Source organism: Melitaea cinxia, chromosome 20, assembly GCF_905220565.1.
Source record: "Melitaea cinxia chromosome 20, ilMelCinx1.1, whole genome shotgun sequence".
Classification (NCBI taxonomy): Eukaryota; Metazoa; Arthropoda; class Insecta; order Lepidoptera; family Nymphalidae; genus Melitaea; species Melitaea cinxia.
In genome coordinates, this window is record NC_059413.1 from 4,209,639 (window position 1) to 4,228,600 (window position 18,962).

The following is an 18,962-nucleotide window of genomic DNA, read 5'->3' on the forward strand; positions in this document are numbered from 1 at the left end:
AGAGCCTAATTCACCAGTTCAGTTCTTTGCTTAATGGCTTTTAGTTGTGTCAATCCTAATTCACCAGTTGTGGATCACTATTTGACGGATGACAGTATCCGGCAGTAATTTATTTCATAAATTAATATTATGGTTATTTAAATATTAATTGCAGCAAGGTCGTGTTACAAAGAAAAGACGAAGATTGAGAGCAGAGTTTACTTCTTAAGAAACAACATAGGGCGAGTGATTTAAAAAATAAATAAATAGGGAAACGTGTGCTCTACCATTAAAAATATCAAGCGTTAATTCATGTCTTCATTTTAGAGTTTTATTGTTTTAATTAATTTTAATTGTTTCCATTAAAAGAATATATTTTAAAACTTTTTATTCGCAATTTCTCAGTTATTCGCAACCACGGCGACTACGACGGTGAAATATTATCGGAATATAATGAATTTTTCAAAAAAAACGAGTATGCTCTTTAGAACACAGGACTAAAATAAAACTTACGAAACGTAACTCTCTCTCTTTCCATCTCCAATTCGTCTTCTCTCAACTTCCGTTCACCTCACCTGATCACACTTTTCATAACGCTCTCGTCACGTATTCACTAGCTTAATCCCCAAGTCAAGCGTGAGTAAATAGTCTTTAATTCAAAAATAACAATCAAAAGTGTTCGTAGTGACCGTGATAGTATATAGAAACTTATAGAACATTTAATTTTTAAATATCACTGTAATTTTATTGCTCTTAAAGATTAAGCTCCAGTCACGTGCTTACGCTAACATGCACACTATTTTCTTAAGGTATTAGCTAAGATACTTCATATCGACGTTACAAATGAATAATTTTGGTTTTACGTAGCTCACCCATCTATTGAAATAATTCAGAAAGTGAAGTCATATAAGGATCCCGTCAAGGAGCTCTGGTGTCTTTACTCATCACAGGAACACAACACTGTTTAAAATTAATATTATTTAGCTCTGATCTTCTGTAAGGTCGATGTACTCACCCAGTTGGGCTGCTCCATATTTTGAGCAGAATATGTCCCGCTGATTTTCCATTGAACTGTAAAATTTATCGTAACGATTTTGAAGTTTTTTTATTTAATGAAAATCAGTCGAATTTCATTCCCGGTTTCGTCCCTATTAACATTGCTGTCTCTATTATGGATATTCGATTAAACTGTAAAATTAATCGTAACAATTTGGAAGTTTTTCATTTAAAGAAAATCAGTCGAGTTTATTCCCGGTTTCGTCCCTATTGACCTTGCTTTCCTTATTGACCCCACTTAACGGTATGTTTTTTGACTGTTTCTGAACTTTTTTACTACCTATCTGCTATAATGTTATCGTCCTGTTTATATCAAAGTACTCTGTGGTGCTATCTACACCGAATGCCCACTGCCCAGTCTATTCATATATTGTAGTCTAGTCATCTGGTCTAGTCCCAAAGAGTAAAATGAATTACCTATACAGGAGAAGAGTTCGTGTAGATTTTATTGTTAACTGTAAACACTTACGCTATACTTATGAATGTTCATAATTAATATGCATTCGTATTGGTATTACTCACTTTGGTAAATATTCATAAAAAAACGCATAATTCAAAATGTTGTAATAGAGCAGAATTTTACGAATACAATAAAATAATAGTATGGAACAATATAATAGGATATTATTGATTTAAATATACGTTTTCTATGAATATGTACACAAAATGAGTAACAAAAGAAAATTGCTAATAATTTATAATATTTGTAATTATAATATATAATTATCTTTAAATATATTAAGACTCAATAGGGAAAAAGTGGTAGTTAATAAACACGTTCAGTTTGTTTATTTTTCATAATATAATTACGCAGGAAGTTTGGTTTTATCCTCACCATCCATTGATCTATAAAAAAGTTTTTTATATATCAATGTCACCATCATATGTAATTCTCCCTGCTAAAATTCTATTTACTGATCGACACCAACTATAAATAAGTAATTTTATTGTTGTATCTACAAAAAAAATTTTTTAATTTGTCTTTATGTATTTTACAATTAAATGGAAAGACCACAAGAGTATCCGTCAGTGGAACCATGTTTTGTTTTATATAACAAATTTGAACATTTTTTGATAATGTTGATGTGACAATATTTTGAATATTATGGAAGCATTTGGTTGGTTCATCAGATGGGTAACAAAGCCATTTTTTATTTTAAATGTATTCTCTTAATTGTGTGTAAGAATTATTTTTGTTATCTTTAGTAGCCATCAATGACGCTTCGCATACTTTACAATTATACTTATAATATATATAATATACTTATACTACTTTATAATAAACTTTATTCGCATACTTTATAACCCCAATTTGAAGACATTTCGTTAAAACCCATCCACATACATATTTGCTTTAACGTACATCAGCTACAATATGATCTTCATATAAAGTTGCGTAGTTAATAATTATTTCTTCACCTTTGGGAACATCAGAATCACAAGTTATATTTTTATCTTTTAACAAAAAAATATCTAAATTTTGTAAGCATGCATTTGCGTCTGCTTCACAATTGGATTTCAATGAATGGGTTGAGTTATAATTATTAATGTAAGTGGATTAAGATGCTCCTCAGTAATTTTTTGTAGAAGTAGCAGTTCTCCATATGATCAGTCTGCAGCATAAAGCGTTTCCAAATACTCCCATTTCATTATTTTTTCGTCGTTATTAATTTTGTATTTCAAATTTTAGTTATTACTTCTTATTCTCTTTATTAGGTGGGGAACGTCATACAAAGGTATCAAGCTTTGTTTGTTTATTTGTATGACATCATGGCGCCACTTTTTACCCTTTTTGAAATAATTTTTTTTGTATCATTTATTAAGCTTGTGATTTCGCTTACATTTATAGTTCTTTGGTCGCACACAGTGTTTAAAATAATAAGTCCCGTGTCCTGAACATTTCGAATGAATATTTTAATAATTTTTTTTAGTTCATTTTGTTTAAACTATTAGTAAAATAGTATGCTACTGGCTGTTTAAAGTTTTCTTTTATATCTTTGATCATAAATACAAGGACATGATTGGCAAACTTTTTTCCTTCCTCATCAAAACCTTGCAATAATACATCCTATAGTGTATTGTAATGAATTTGTAGGGTTATTGGCATTTCATCAAAAATTAATGAACATAAACAATCAGAGATGTCTTTATCAGCAACAGGTTTCTTAATTTTTTCAAACAATATGGTGTTGATGCCAGATTTAATTTTTATTTTTGCCAACAGGCGTATCGTGGCTTTTGTTGATGGCAACGTAAAGAATTTGGATAAAACATCATAACATTTGGGACTTTTTTGTGCATTGATAAGGACAGTATTTTTACATCAGTAGTATAACATCTACCTTTTGGTTTTTTGGATGTTTGAAATACTTACTTCTGCGTAAAAAGTTTGGCAGGCCTCCTTGGTAAATTTGTAGAACAAAGGATTTTTGGACAGCTTCCCGGCGTTATTTAATCTTGCTTTAAGATTTGTCCCTTTTTTTCGCAGTCTGGAAATTTCGGATCGCAAACTACAAATTTTCTTATCTGTTAAAGATTTTACGTCTTTTTTCGTACCTTTTAAACAGAAAAACAATGATTAGTCATACTAGCATTGTTGAATGAAAAGAAAATTTATATTTATTAACCATTTTATTTATTTATTTATTTTTTAATACTTTATTGCACAATACATTATAGAATTGTAAAAAGGCGGGCTTAATGCTAAAAGCATTCTCTACCAGCCAACCTTAGGACGTACAAGAACAGTCGTTTGTAGGTGTGCAAAATCGATTACCAGTAAAATTCAAATAAAGAAAAAAAAACCATCCATATGGTTACAACCCTTTTATATGACCCACATTTAGGCATGGGTCCTCTTTTCACAATGAAAAGGATACAGCCCATGCGGGTTAGCAGACTTTCACATGTCTATACAGATATAGAAAAAATTGTAATTTCATAGACAACCTAGTATCTAAATCTAAGTCACTGCATTCAACCTTTCATTGCATTCCCTAGTTGACAATAATTATATTACCAACTAGCCGACCCGTACCCACTTCGTTGGGCATTAATAATTATCTTTGTGATGCAATTATGTTGTGTTTCAATTTCGTCGACATCTGCTACGTAGGGAGCCGTCCACGCGAGTGAGCCGCGCGGCATCCTATCGTATACTAAAAAAAAATAAAACGGTCATGCGATGCGCGATACATGATAACATGATGCGCAGTGTCCAATTGTCCCCCGCGCAACGGCGGCTAAAATGAAATAATATACAGAAATCAACAAAGAAATATAAATTATCGACTTATAACAGAACGTCACTAGTGCAGGCGATCTGAGAACGCCATCACCTTAATTTTACGTGCAGCTCAAGATCAACTAGTCATATTTTGAATAAACGTCGCGCGTCGGTTGCGCTAGCGTCTTCGATGTCGCTAAGGCATTCGACAAAGTCTGGCATAACGGCTTGATATACAAGCTCTATCAACTAGAGCTGCCAGATAATCTCGTGCGCATCATACGAGACTTCTTGTCAAATCGCACCTTCAGATATCGGGTTGACGGCACTCTGTCTTCGCCCCGTCCTATTCGCGCCGCAGTCCCTCAGGGCTCGGTGCTTTCACCGCTTCTGTATTCGTTGTACACGAATGACATCCCGATTCCCAAAAATAAAGCCACCAAGCTGGCCCTATTCGCCGATGACACGGCCATCTTCACGACCGGCACCTCCGTCGAGGCTATAACTTCTCGACTCCAATCCGCGGCCACCGCCCTCGGCGAGTGGTTTAGGAAATGGAGAATCGAAGTAAATCCCGAAAAGAGTGCAGCAGTGCACTTTGTTAAGCACACTAGACGCGTCTTCTGGACGAAAGGTCGACCCGGGACCATTACCCTGTTCGGCACTCCGATTCCTTGGCTAAAGGAAACAAAGTACCTAGGTGTCATTCTCGACAGTAAACTTTCGTTCAAAGCCCACATCAACCGGGTCCGAAACAGGGCAGCGTTCGTACTAGGTCGATTGCACACGCTGCTATGCGGGAGGAGTAAAATGTCTCTTAGAAATAAGACGACATTATACAAGGCCTACATACGACCTATTATGACCTACGCGTGCCCCGTCTTCGCTCATGTGGCGCCAACCCTCATCCATAGGCTCTAAATCATTCAGAACAAGTTTCTGCGCACTGCCACGTACTCGCCGTGGTACGTGCGTAATGTCGACTTACATCGCGACCTTAAGATCGATTCAATCGCGAAGCACCTCAAAATACTCGCTACAGCGTCTTTTGAGAGAGCGCGCAGTCACCCAAATCCTCTTGTAGCAGAGGCTTGCAAATACGTAGGTAGAGGTAACTTACAGACCGTACAAAGGCGTCCCATGCACGTCTTAACCGACCCTGACGATAGGATCACGGCGCTTAACGCCATATACACTACACACAAGACACACACACACCGCCCCCGCCGGTGAGGGCGAGGTCCCCGCGTTCTGACGGCTCGCACGCGCCTAGGCGCGTAGCTGACCGTCCGTAAGCCGTCTCAGCGCTCCGCATAGCGCCTCCTCCACTCCGACGACGCTCTAAGCCGAGGTGCGATCTCGCTAGGAGACACCCTTAGGGCGGGCGTTTCCCCCCCCCCCCCCCTGAGCTCTCACAGAAGGCTCCCATTCTTCCTTCGCGGCCGGCTTGCCTAAGTGCCCGGCCCCTCTCACCGGTGACGCTGTAAAGGCCGCTAGGGCCAACAGCACTCTTCACTTCGAAAAAAAAAAAAAAAAAGCGCTAGCGTCGTATTTTATTATTATACTCTTTAGCTAGCGCCGTCGGCGTGATAACACGTGCACACTTTATGATTAGTTCTTTGCTAGTGTCTAATAGTTATCAATGATGTTATACGCTGACGTAGAACTAATAAATATAGGTTTAAATAACTTAACATTCTCTTAAAATGAGATATATTTCAGAAATCAAACAATGCTATTTGTAGTAGTGGCAATTCAGTGGGGATTGATATTGCATCGGTAGGTTTTTTTCCATGTCTGTCATAGGTGTAGGTATATGAACATCATTTTAATACGTAATGCTTGTGCAAAAGACTTAACACAAAATCAAGAGACTTTCAGCCCGTGTCCATCGCCATAATATTATTTTTTTTATGAAGAAATAACAATCAAGACTGATTAGGTGTGTTTAAAGACTGATTAACGTATGTTTGAAGATTAATTTCTGTGCGGTACTATACTTAATAAATAAATTAAACCTTTGATTAAAATTTTGTAATTTATTTTATTTCATTACTTTGTTTATCGTTAACTAAACTTTACCACACTATGCAAAATTGCACCTAAAGGTTGCTGGCGCTACAGGCACTTCACGCGAATTATGACATGGCGGTTAAGGGTTAAAGAAGTTTAGTAAAGTTAAAATGGAGAAAAGAAAGTCTTGGATGTGGATACATTTTCCAAAGGAAGGTGATAGGCAAGTAAATTGTAATCGTGAGTTTAAATACAGCAACAATACATCGAATTTAAAGGATCAGCTGAAACGAAAGCGTCCTGAACAGTTAGTATAGTTCGCGTCATGTAAAAAGAACGCTGGCCTTGAAGCTGCGCAGAAGCTATTTATCGGTCTATTTGGTGGTATGGGGTAGGGAACGGGAGTGTTTATCACGCGTCGCATGCTTGCCGGTGTGCTATTGGTTGGACAGTTTGACGTCGACTCAAAATATTATCGCGCACAAAAGTTTTAAATTACGAAATAGTTTTACATAGAGAAGTGAGAAAAATTATTTATAACATATAATTCGCGTCATTTAAAAAGAACGCTGGTTGTCGAAATGTGGAAAGGCGATTTACAGTGTTGCCAACTCATGAAAAAACTTTTTCATACTGTTCATTTTTTGGAACAGTCTTATTTGGTAAACAAACCACTGTCAATCGTAATTCACGTTTTTTCCGCATTTATCACTCACTTTTACAACACACAGACACTTGTAAAACTCCATTACTATTTATTTCACTAAAAACAAATATCAATTTATCATTTTAAACCATATAGCAACACGGAGGGGAGTAGCCATTGCGTTTATTACCGATACAAAACTGTCTGTCATTTTTTGCGGGGGGGAAATTACACACATACACACTTTATCTAATTCTCACACAAAAATAATCGTCTGTCACTACGAAACTCACACATACTAAATTAAAATCACACTTACATTTTTTTCACACAAATAGATACATTCTGTGTCATTACAGTATATGAATGAATGAATTTAGAATTAATGGCTTTCACTAGTGCCGAATAGCACAGATGATTTCGCCAATGTCACGTAAGATGGAGAAGACACGACGGAGATTGGTCGGTGAATTAGAGGTAGCAACCTCAGTAGAATTTTGAAGACTGCCAAAATAGTAGGTATTATATATCAAACTATGAACCTAAAACAACACAAGCACTAAATATACTATATACATAAACAAGAATATTATTAATAATTTATTTACATCTACACTATAAACAATTAAATAATAGAACAATCACCTAATTTATTTACAATTTAATTCTATTACGTTTGATATATCTACACAAGAATGTACAATGAGGACAAAATACAAGCATCAATAAGCAAACAATATTTACAGGACGGGGGATTTCAGGGGGAAGGACATCATAAATAGGGTAAAGGAGTTTGGGACAGTTGAAAAGGATATGGGATGCTGAACCTTCGTCGAGGCCACATTCGCACAGTGAATGATCACGCACCCTAATTTTTGCTAAATGCACTGGAGTACATGAGTGACCAAGGCGCAAGCGACAAATTGTTGATGTTACCCAGCGGTCGGCATGTCTATGAAGAAAGAACCAAGGGCGCCTTGGAATATTAGGCTGAATGACAGAGTAGTGTTTTCCCTTAACCGATGTTGACTCAACCCATGATGAAGTCCAGGATTTGTCCAGATGAGTTTTCGCCAACGATCGCAGGTCTTGACTTGAGTTAAAAAAATGTTCTAATGAGCCAAGTTGAACCGCTGACTTGGCACAAGAGTCTGCAGTCTCATTACCTGGAATCATTACAGTATAATGCATGGAGCATAGAGAAATATGGTATAATGACACGCCGCAACCACACTGACAAGTTGCTTACAGCCGTGGTTGTAACAACTGTCGATATGCATTATCGATAAATTCAAGTACTCGGTTAGGGAAATAAGGTTAAAGTGATACAAAGGTAAGATGTTGTTATAAAAAGAGACTTAATTTATTATATACTACAAATCAAACATCTTCATGTAAAATAAACGATTATAAAGAGTAAAGATTTGATTGTTTGTTTGTTAGCATTGAATAGGCTCCGAAACTACTGGACCGATTCAAAAAATTTTTTTACCGTTGAGAAGCTACACTATCCTTGAGCGACATAGGTTATACTATATGTTCAAAAATATTAGGGATCCTTACTAAAACTCCAATAATGTAACCCAAGGGATAAAAAAAACACCTAAAAAATTCCTTACATTGCGTGTGCTGCAAAAACTAATGATAATAGAAATATATAATGAAGACTTTGTAGAACACATCATTATCTACAATAATTGTATTTGATCGCAAACGAAAAAAAAAACTGACTTTAATTACATCGACAAGTAATACAATATACGCAATATATACGCGTTATCAAAGGTTACTCAAAAAGTTGATATCAGATCTCGATGAAATTTGAACTCGACCACATGATAAACATCAGCTTTCTATTAAATTAAAAATCATCAAAATCGGTCCATCCAGTCAAAAGTTCTGAAGTAACATACATAAAAAAATACAGTCGAATTGAGAACCTCCTCCCTTTTTGGAAGTCGGTTAAAAAGTGTCGCGACAGCATATGTCTAACTATTATAATTATGTCACAATACGTTTGGTGCAACGTTGTTGTGCCAAACAATGCCAGTCTACAATAAACCATTTAAAGTTAACATGCATTTTGAGGAGTTGATGATGTACACGGTGATGTCAACGAATCGGGAATAGGGAGCGTAGCACTAATGGCATCATAAGATGATAGTTTATCATCTGCTAGATTGAATGATTTGTTGATGACTCTGAAAGGATAGACATTGTTAATTTTCAAAGTTGATAAATCTAAGCTTCTATTCACTACTATGACTAAGGTGAACCATATCTTGATTACCTTGTACATGAGACAAAAAAAAAACTTACGGGACAAAAACAGTGTGGCGTAAGTGTTGGTTTGGTGCCCTCGACTAATCCTTCTATTGTTCGTCAACACTTGAAAGTTAGTGGTATTGATATGATCTGAACAAATTACACTATTTTTTGTGGGCGTCCAGGTTAATCTGTTATTACAATTTTTTTCCATGTATCCCTTAAATTTGAATTTTTAGAAAACCTGCCAAATTTTTATATAAAACATTATGGTCGAAGTTCACATTAATTAATTCTAGTAAAATGTATTAATACTCATAATACGTGTATTATATTTAATTTAATGCAATTTTGTTATATAACTATGTTTATTAAAAAAGCTAGCAATATAATATTTTAAATAAATCAAAATCTCAAAAATGTCTGTTTCCTCTTTTGCCTTTACCGTTTTTATCGATAACCATCTACAAACAAACCGGTAACAACACTATCGCTCGGCGACAGTGACTTCTCGGAAATAAACTCCGATCAGTCGCTCGACCGATCCGCATATTGTTGGTAACAAATCGAGTCAACACGACCGATAATATTTGTAATTTTTAGGTTTAAAAAAGGTTTATAAGAAGTATACAAGTAATAATGTGATTAAAAAATACTTACGTATGAAAGGTAACGCCATGTTTTAGTAAATTTGACGTGGCAGATCTTTTTTTGCAGCAAAAAACAACAATTTGGCATTTTTTGAAGGACGTTGATTCAATCGCGCAACTAGATTTAGTCTAGTGATCAGTGCGGCTGCAACTAGTTTTATTGTATGCATATGGCCATTTGGCGCTATACCTTGACAGAGGGGAACGCCCTGTTGTTGGGAACGTTGTTTTAAACACATAAAACCCTTTTAAGATACGAATATCGAGAGTACAGATAATTAATATTTTTGAATACAACATTTCAATAACTAAAAATTTTGTTATAGCTTTTGTTTAAAAAAAATTGTAATTTTGTAAAGTGATAATTATTATACTTATTTAGTCCGAATTATTCGCACTGTTATTTCTAGTATTTTTTAATGTACCTACCAATAACCATTATACGAAGCCGCGAGTGAACGCCTAAAACAGTAGTACTTTTGTGCGCGAGTATACCCATGCGCAAACGCACCCCCTTCAGTTTCTTTCAGCGTTCTTTTTACATGACGCGAACTATACCCCCATCAAGTTCACACGATAGTAACGATATTACAGTTGAGTGCAGTCACAGTACTCAGGACCGAAATAGATCAGCAGGGCTGTTCTGTAAATAACCATTTCGATATCGAGCTTCACCTGAGTGACAGCGCTCACTTCGAAAGCGAACCTGAAGCGAATTCTGTAAACATTCCGTACGCACAAGCGATGTGAAGTGAGTGTCGAATCGAAGAGCGGCAATTTAGAGCTGTGTTTATTTTATCGACATTCTTTTCCTATGACTTTATTTTAGAATATGTTCATGAAGTCAAGTGTCGGATCAAGTCTCGAATTGTGATTTATGAAGCGGTAAATCCCCTTACAGAATACCGAATTCATACTATTAAATGTCAACGTTCTCACGCAACAGGGTTCGACTCGTCGCCGCACTCACAAGTGTGGCGCTACGGGACTGTCGAGTTTTAATGAATACGAATTTGAAATCTCACCGCGGATTCCGCTGTCGAGACACGAAAATGTTCTTACAGAATAGCATTACAGATCACTATAGTAACAATTCATCCAGAAAAGAAATGCTTGACTGTTTGTTAAAATGGTAGCCAAAGACATGGAGCCGCTTCGTCTATCCGAGCGCAAAGTCTTACAAGAATTCGTAACGGAACGTTTCTCGTTACGGAATGCCATCGAGAAATATACTAAGTAAAAAACTATTGCCCAGAATGTAGGTACAATAGAATGAAAGGTGAACTGATGGAACTTTCGGCTAAAACTCACCTTTACTTGAATAATGTACGATTTTATTTAATCAAACTAAAGTAAACATTAAAATTAAACAAGGTTAATAACACAGGTTAATAATAAATAAATACTATAGTAAGATATACTTATATGGTTATTTTGTATTGATTTATTATAGTGATTAACATATTTGAGTAGGTACCAGTTTATTTAATTAAAAAAGGTTTTCTATCAAAAAGATATTGATACCTGTATATACATAGTGTAATAAAACTGCTTCGTAGGTGTTCAATAATTGCCTTTATTTTCACAACTTAACCAAACCGATACTAAGAATGCGCCACTTCTCTCTTAACACGTATTTATATAATTTGAACAAAGTCAATTGATTATCTAAATTACATAATCGTTTGTTTACTTCCTAACTGCAGTTTCTATTTCGTGTCCTATACCCAAAGGTTGTCTGGAAGAGATCGCTCTTTCAGCGATAAGACCGCCTTTGTACATCTTTCATTTTATGTTTTTTTTTCTCTGTTGTTTCTTTTAATGGTGTACCGTAAAATGGGGTGAATAGAAATCGCGGGGTGAATAGAAACAAAACTAAAAGTTTCATTATTTTGTTTCTAGATTATTTATAGCTTATTATTGAAGGTTTATTTCTTCTATTAATTACACGGAAATATTTTTCCTTTATGCTGACAACACACAAAATTACGTCAAGTTTAATGGTTTAAAGAAAAAAGCCGTTAAAGTGAACGTGTGTGAATAGTGATCTTAGACCTTGCGAAAAGTTTTGCTCAATGTTGAGTTCTTTGAAGATTTCACCTAGCGAATTGACTTATTTGGAAAGTTAAATTTCTAATCTTTTAGGAATACAAAGGTGAGTGTTAATATTCAATTATTTCTTTCTTATTTCTTGTGAAATCAGGATGCAGGCATTTTTCTGCAATTTCGAGGTGAATAGATACGAGAAAGGGGTAAATAGAAACGCCTTTAGGGTCAATGGACACGAAGAAGGAGGTGAATAGATACGAGTGGATGGGTAATAGAAACGAGAAAGGGGTTAATAAAAACACGTTTTTTAGGGTTGTCAATCGTAGACTAGTTCATTATAGTTAGCTACCTACGGGATTTAAAATGATTATAAGTATCAATTAATTATTAGAAAACTATTTTAAGTAGTTATCTGTTTTTTTTTAATATAAATTCAAACATTAAAATAAATTAAATAATTATCTGTATTTGCTGTTCAGTAAATAATAATGACATCAGTCTAAATACTTGATATTTATTTCAAACAGGTACGCTACATCGTATTGCGTTTGCCATGCCGAGGATTTATAAACCAGATCCTCGTGGCAAGAAGTATAAAAGGTATCCTAAAGAATTGTTCTTCTGAGCGATGCAGAATTAACGAAAAGATTGTCAAATACATTTGTTGACACAGCATCAACGAAAACCATTTCTAGGCGGCACACTAGGTGTGATGATATATTAAATGCTCTATCTAATGCTGTAGTATAACAAGTTACCAATTTAATTTCCAAAACTAAACCCCAAAAGTGAATTATATTACTACTATAGTCACAATGTTCCCAATTTTATTTTCAATTATGATTTTTGATCTCATTTTATAGAAAACCTAAGATTATTTACCAAATAAAGTTTCTTTTTTAGAATTTTATAGTTTATGTTAGAATTAAACATTCTTATATTTTTGTTATTTTTTTAAGCTTTCATGTTTATATTCCTCAAGTATTTAATTAAATGTTCCTGAAAATACGTAATACTTATATATATACTGATTTCTAAAAGATATACATACATGTATGTTGTCTTTGTTCTTACTTATTATTTCAATAAATAAATTAAAGTTGAATTTGACAGCCCTAGTGTTTTTTCTCTATTCACCCCCTCCCTCGTGTCTTTTGACCCCAGTTTCCGGGTAAATAGAAACCACCTACTTTTTCTCAATTTACAAATAATAGACATGATTTCGCTAATTTTTGGGATACATATTTGGTAGATTACAACACGGCTCACGATTTCACAATGTTTTATTAATAAGCTTCTATACAAAATATGTAAGAAAATCAGTGTTGAAGTTGAAAGTTGTGTCTATTCACCCCATTTTACGGTACAATAAAGAGTATTATTATTATTATTACATATAATTACCAAATAACATATTCAAATACCGTAAAATGGGGTGAATAGAAATCGCGGGGTGAATAGAAACAAAACTGGAAGCTTCATTATTTTGTCTCTAGAATATCTATAGCTTATTATTGAAGGTTTATTTCTTCTATTAATTACGCGGCAATATTTTTCCTTTATGCTGACAGCACACAATTTTACGTAAAGTATAATGGTTTAAAGAAAAAAGCCGTTAAAGTGAACGTGTGTGAATAGTGATTTTAGACCTTGCGAAAAGTTTTGCTCAATATTGAATTCTTTGAAGATTTCACCCAGCGAATTGATTTATTTGGAAAGATAAATTTCTAATCTTTTAGGAATACAAAGGTAAACTATTAATATTCAATTATTTCTTTCTTATTTCTTGTGAAATCAGGATGCAGGCATTTTTCTGCAATTTCGAGGTGAATAGATACGAGAAAGGGGTAAATAGAAACGCCTTTAGGGTCAATAGACACGAAGAAAGAGGTGAATAGATACGAGTGAGAGGTTAATAGAAACGAGAAAGGGGTTAATAGAAACACGTTTTTTAGGGTTGTCTATCGTAGACTAGTTCATTATACTTAGCTACCTACGTGCTTTAAAAATATTATAAATATTAATTAATTATAAGAAAACCATTTTAAGTAGTTATCTCTTTTTTTAAAATATAAATTAATTATAAAATTTTAATTTTTAATTTTAAATTATAAATTTTTTGAATTAAATATAAACAGGTACGCTACATCGTATTGCGTTCGCCATGCCGAGGATTTATAAACCAGATCCTCGTGGCAAGAAGTATACTAGGTATCCTAAAGAATTGTTCTTCTGAGCGATGCAGAATTAAAGAAAACATTGTCAAATACATTTGTTGAGACAGCATCAACGAAAACCATTTCTAGGCGGCCCACTTATTATAGGTGTGATGATGATATATTAAATGCTCTGATGGATTCAGATTAAATAGGTAGTATAACAAGTTACCAATTTAATTTCCAAAACTAAACCCCAAAAGTGAATTATATTGCTACTATAATCACAATGCTCCCAATTTTATTTTCAATTGTGATTTTTGATCTCATTTTATAGAAAACCCTGGTAAATAATCTACCAAATATAGTTTTTTTTTTAGAATTTTATAGTTTATGTTAGAATTAAACATTCTTATATTTTTATTATTTTTTTTAAGCTTGTTTGCTTGTAAAATATACTGCTCATGTTTATATTCCTAAATTATTTAATTAAATGTTCCTAAAAATCTTAATACATATATATATATATATATATATATATATATATATACATACTGATTTATGAAATATATACATACATTTATGTTGTCTTTGTTCTTACTTATTATTTCAATAAATAAATTAAAGTCGAATTTGACAGCCCTAGTGTTTTTTCTCTATTCACCCCTTCTCTCGTGTCTTTTGACCCCAGTTTCCGGGTAAATAGAAACCACCTACTTTTTCTCAATTTACAAATAATAGACATGATTTCGCTAATTTTTGGGATTCATATTTGGTATACTACAACACGACTCACGATTTCACAATGTTTTATTAATAAGCTTCTATACAAAATATGTAAGAAAATCAGTGTTGAAGTTGAAAGTTGTGTCTATTCACCCCATTTTACGGACCTACATTTAGTTATATAATATTACTATCAACTTAATTTGAACTAAATTAACATTTAGATATCTAAAACAATCCAATAAAATTATAAAATGAGAATACATTTTAAGTACATCATTAATATCTTTTTTTTTAAATATTCTACTTTAAAAATTACTGAAATCACTAATTGATAGTTTATTTAAATTAGCACGATACAACCTTACGAATTTAATACACTTTTAGTAGACTTTTAACAATTTTTAAGGAAACCCTACAATAGTTAAACTGTATTTCTTAAATTATCAAGAACAAAGGAACAGGAGGATAATAAAAGATTATTTTTCTTTAGTTGATTGTTTGTTATGTGAATTTGTAATTAATACACTTTATAATGTCAATACAATTTGTAATAATAATTTAATTTCTTAATATTGATTTAAACAATACAACAACTGCTGTACTTTTTTTGTTTATATTTTAATTATAGTTTTACATGTTACGTACAATGCCTACAAGGGAATCGCTGACACCGCGCGTCGCCACGAGTCGCCGCTACAATATATGACGTCAATCAAGAGCATCATCAGCATTCTCATATTTTACTTTTTACATTTTTAACAAATAATAATTCAATTATATAGAGTCTCTAGCATCGAGAACTATTGTTACTTAGAATAAGTTTTATTTTAAATTTCACTATATTAATAAATTTTTATAAAAGTAATTGGTTTTTTTTGGATCCATCGGCTGTGGTAAACGTAATTGGCGCAGTCGGTAGGATACTCGCGGGTCAGTTCGCGAGCATTAGAATATTCTCATATCGATATTCACGTTCACGAGTCGCCCGGTGGCTATCAAGTCACGCTACGAGTATCCAGAATCTACGGAGCTGCCAAGCCGTGTGGAGAATCCAGGCATCGATTCACCAAGAAGAGCCAGAGATGAAACACATGTGAGTTACACTTGAATCTTTCTCGTGTTGCTTCCTTTTGTCCTAAGATATTTTATCCTCAATATTTTTCATCACGAAAAGCCTTGTCCCCGGCAACCTGCATCACGTCAGGCTCGCCGTTATATATTAGATAGTCATAGGAATATAAATAGTAAATTAGATTTTAATTTAAATATTTCATTTAATTCAAATATGTCATACGATCCCGACGTAATTTTTAAGGCCTTACGCCTAGTGCCAGAATTTGATGGTAACCCGAATATATTAACTAGATTTATTAATATATGTGATCAAATAGTTTTACAATATGCGAGTGCCGAACCAGGTAGCGAATTAAGTAATTTATGTCTTTTAAACGGTATACTGAATAAAATAACAGGGTCCGCCGCGTCAACTATTAATTCCAACGGCATCCCTGAAACCTGGACTGGAATAAGATCAGCATTAATTAACAATTTTTCTGATCAAAGAGATGAAACGGCTTTGTACAATGACCTCTCCTTGGCTACACAGGGTAATAAATCCCCTCAGGAATTTTATGATCAATGCCAGACCTTGTTCAGCACCATAATGACATACGTAACTTTACACGAGAGCTTACAGACGACAATTGAAGCTAAGCGGGCACTTTATAAAAAGGTTACAATGCAGGCTTTCGTACGTGGGTTAAAAGAACCCCTAGGTTCACGTATCCGTTGCATGCGTCCAGAAACGATTGAAAAGGCTTTAGAATTTGTTCAAGAAGAACTAAATATAATGTATTTACAGCAGCGTAATGATCCTCCTAAATTTAATACTCAGAATACGTCTAAAGCTACGTCTCATAATATAGTATTAAATACTCCCAGCGCTATGCGACCCGTACCTAACTGGCCCGTTCCAGTTGGACCGCGTTATTACCAGCCACAACCCCAAGGTTTTAGATTTAACTCTTCTGTTGCACAGCCCCAAGCTTTTAAATTCAATAATCAACCGAATCGTTTCCCTAGTCGAACCCAGCAAATGTTTCGCGCACCGCCACCGAATTACAACCCCCAGAGTAATGTGTTTCGTTTACCGCCCCGATCAAATCCCCCACACAATTTTAATGTGAAGCCTATGAGTGGAGTCAGTCACTTTGTTCCTAAGCCATTACCACCTAGAATCCCTGGACATGACTGGCAGAGATTTGGCAACCCTCCTCCATCGAATTACTTTAAATCAAAAGAAGTTAACTTTAATGAGACTTATGACGACTATAATTGTTACCCAGACTACTATTACGACCAATACTATACCGACTATACTGATTCGTACAGTGATTATAATTATTATGACTATCAAAATACTACTCATACCCCCTACGAGTACCCTTATGACATCGACTCACAAGACTACAACTCACCTTCTAATAACAATGAAGAACCCCCACAACCTTCTACAAGTCAAAGGGAGCAGGATTTTACGAAGGATTCTCGCGATTCAAAACCAAGATAGAATTAAATTTGCATTCAAAAAAAGAATTACCTTTTATACAGATTCGTAATCCACCTCTTAGATTCCTCATAGATACCGGCGCAAATCAATTATTTATAAGCCCCGAAGCTGTAGAAAAATTCTATCCGTATATAACTAAAAATTTTGATCCTTTCGAAGTAACTAATTCACGAGTAACTAGTGTTCATGACTATTCAATAACTATACCTAGTTTTCCAGAATTTAATATACAAAGTAATATGAAATTATTTATATATAAATTTCATAATTACTTTGATGGTTTAATAGGGTTAGACTTATTAGAAAACTGTAAAATAGATCTTAAACATAATATACTGTTTACTGAAAGTGCTAGCATACCACTACTACGTTATCAATGTAGAAAACCCAGCTCTGAAATAATTATTCCAGCCAATTCTACTCGCTTAGTTAATATCCCTATCTGTCATCCCGATGGTGAAGTATATATACCTTCACAAATTTTATTTAACTGTATAATTCATGACTGTATTACGACTGTGACCGACAGGACTAGTATAGTTGAAGTTAAAAACCCGACAAATGATGATGTGACCTTTTTGTGTGACCAGCCAGTACAACTAGACATATGTAATATCGAGTGCACGCGTACCGAACAAGACCCGAAACGCGTTAAGGACGTATTAGCGAGACTTCGTACTGACCATTTAAATGCTGAGGAACGAGTTAATTTACAAAACTTATGTTCACAGTACGCTGATGTGTTTTATATAGAAGGAGAACCCCTTACATTTACTAATAAAATTAAACACCATATTAGGACCCATGACGAAATTCCCGTTTATACCAAAAGTTATCGATACCCTTACATACATAGACAGGAAGTTAGGGACCAGATAACCAAGATGTTAGAACAGGGTATTATACGACCCTCCGACTCAGCATGGAGCTCACCGATCTGGGTTGTCCCTAAGAAGGCAGACGCTTCCGGTAGGCAGAAGTGGAGAATTGTAGTAGACTTTCGTAAATTAAATGACAAGACTATTGATGACAAATATCCTATTCCCAATATAACAGACGTACTAGATAAGTTAGGTAGATGCCAATATTTTACCACCCTAGACCTAGCTTCAGGGTTTTATCAAGTAGAGATGAACCCTGATGACATCTCAAAAACAGCTTTCAATGTCGAACATGGGCATTTTGAATTTTTACGCATGCCCATGGGCTTAAAGAACTCTCCATCAACATTCCAAAGAGTAATGGATAACGTACTCCGAGGACTTCAAAATGAAATATGCTTAGTTTATCTTGATGACATTATAGTATTCAGTACATCACTTCAAGAACACATGATAAATCTTGAAAAAGTTTTCAGTAGATTAAGAGAGTCTAATTTTAAAATACAAATGGACAAATCCGAGTTTTTAAAGTTAGAAACTGCATATCTTGGTCATTTAATTACTAGAGATGGTATAAAACCGAACCCAGATAAGATTAAAGCTATTGAAAATTATCCTTTGCCCAAAACCACGAAAGAAATAAAACAATTTTTAGGACTTCTAGGATACTATAGAAAATTTATTCCCGACTTTGCACGCTTAACTAAACCCATGACTGAATGCCTTAAGAAATCCAATAAGAT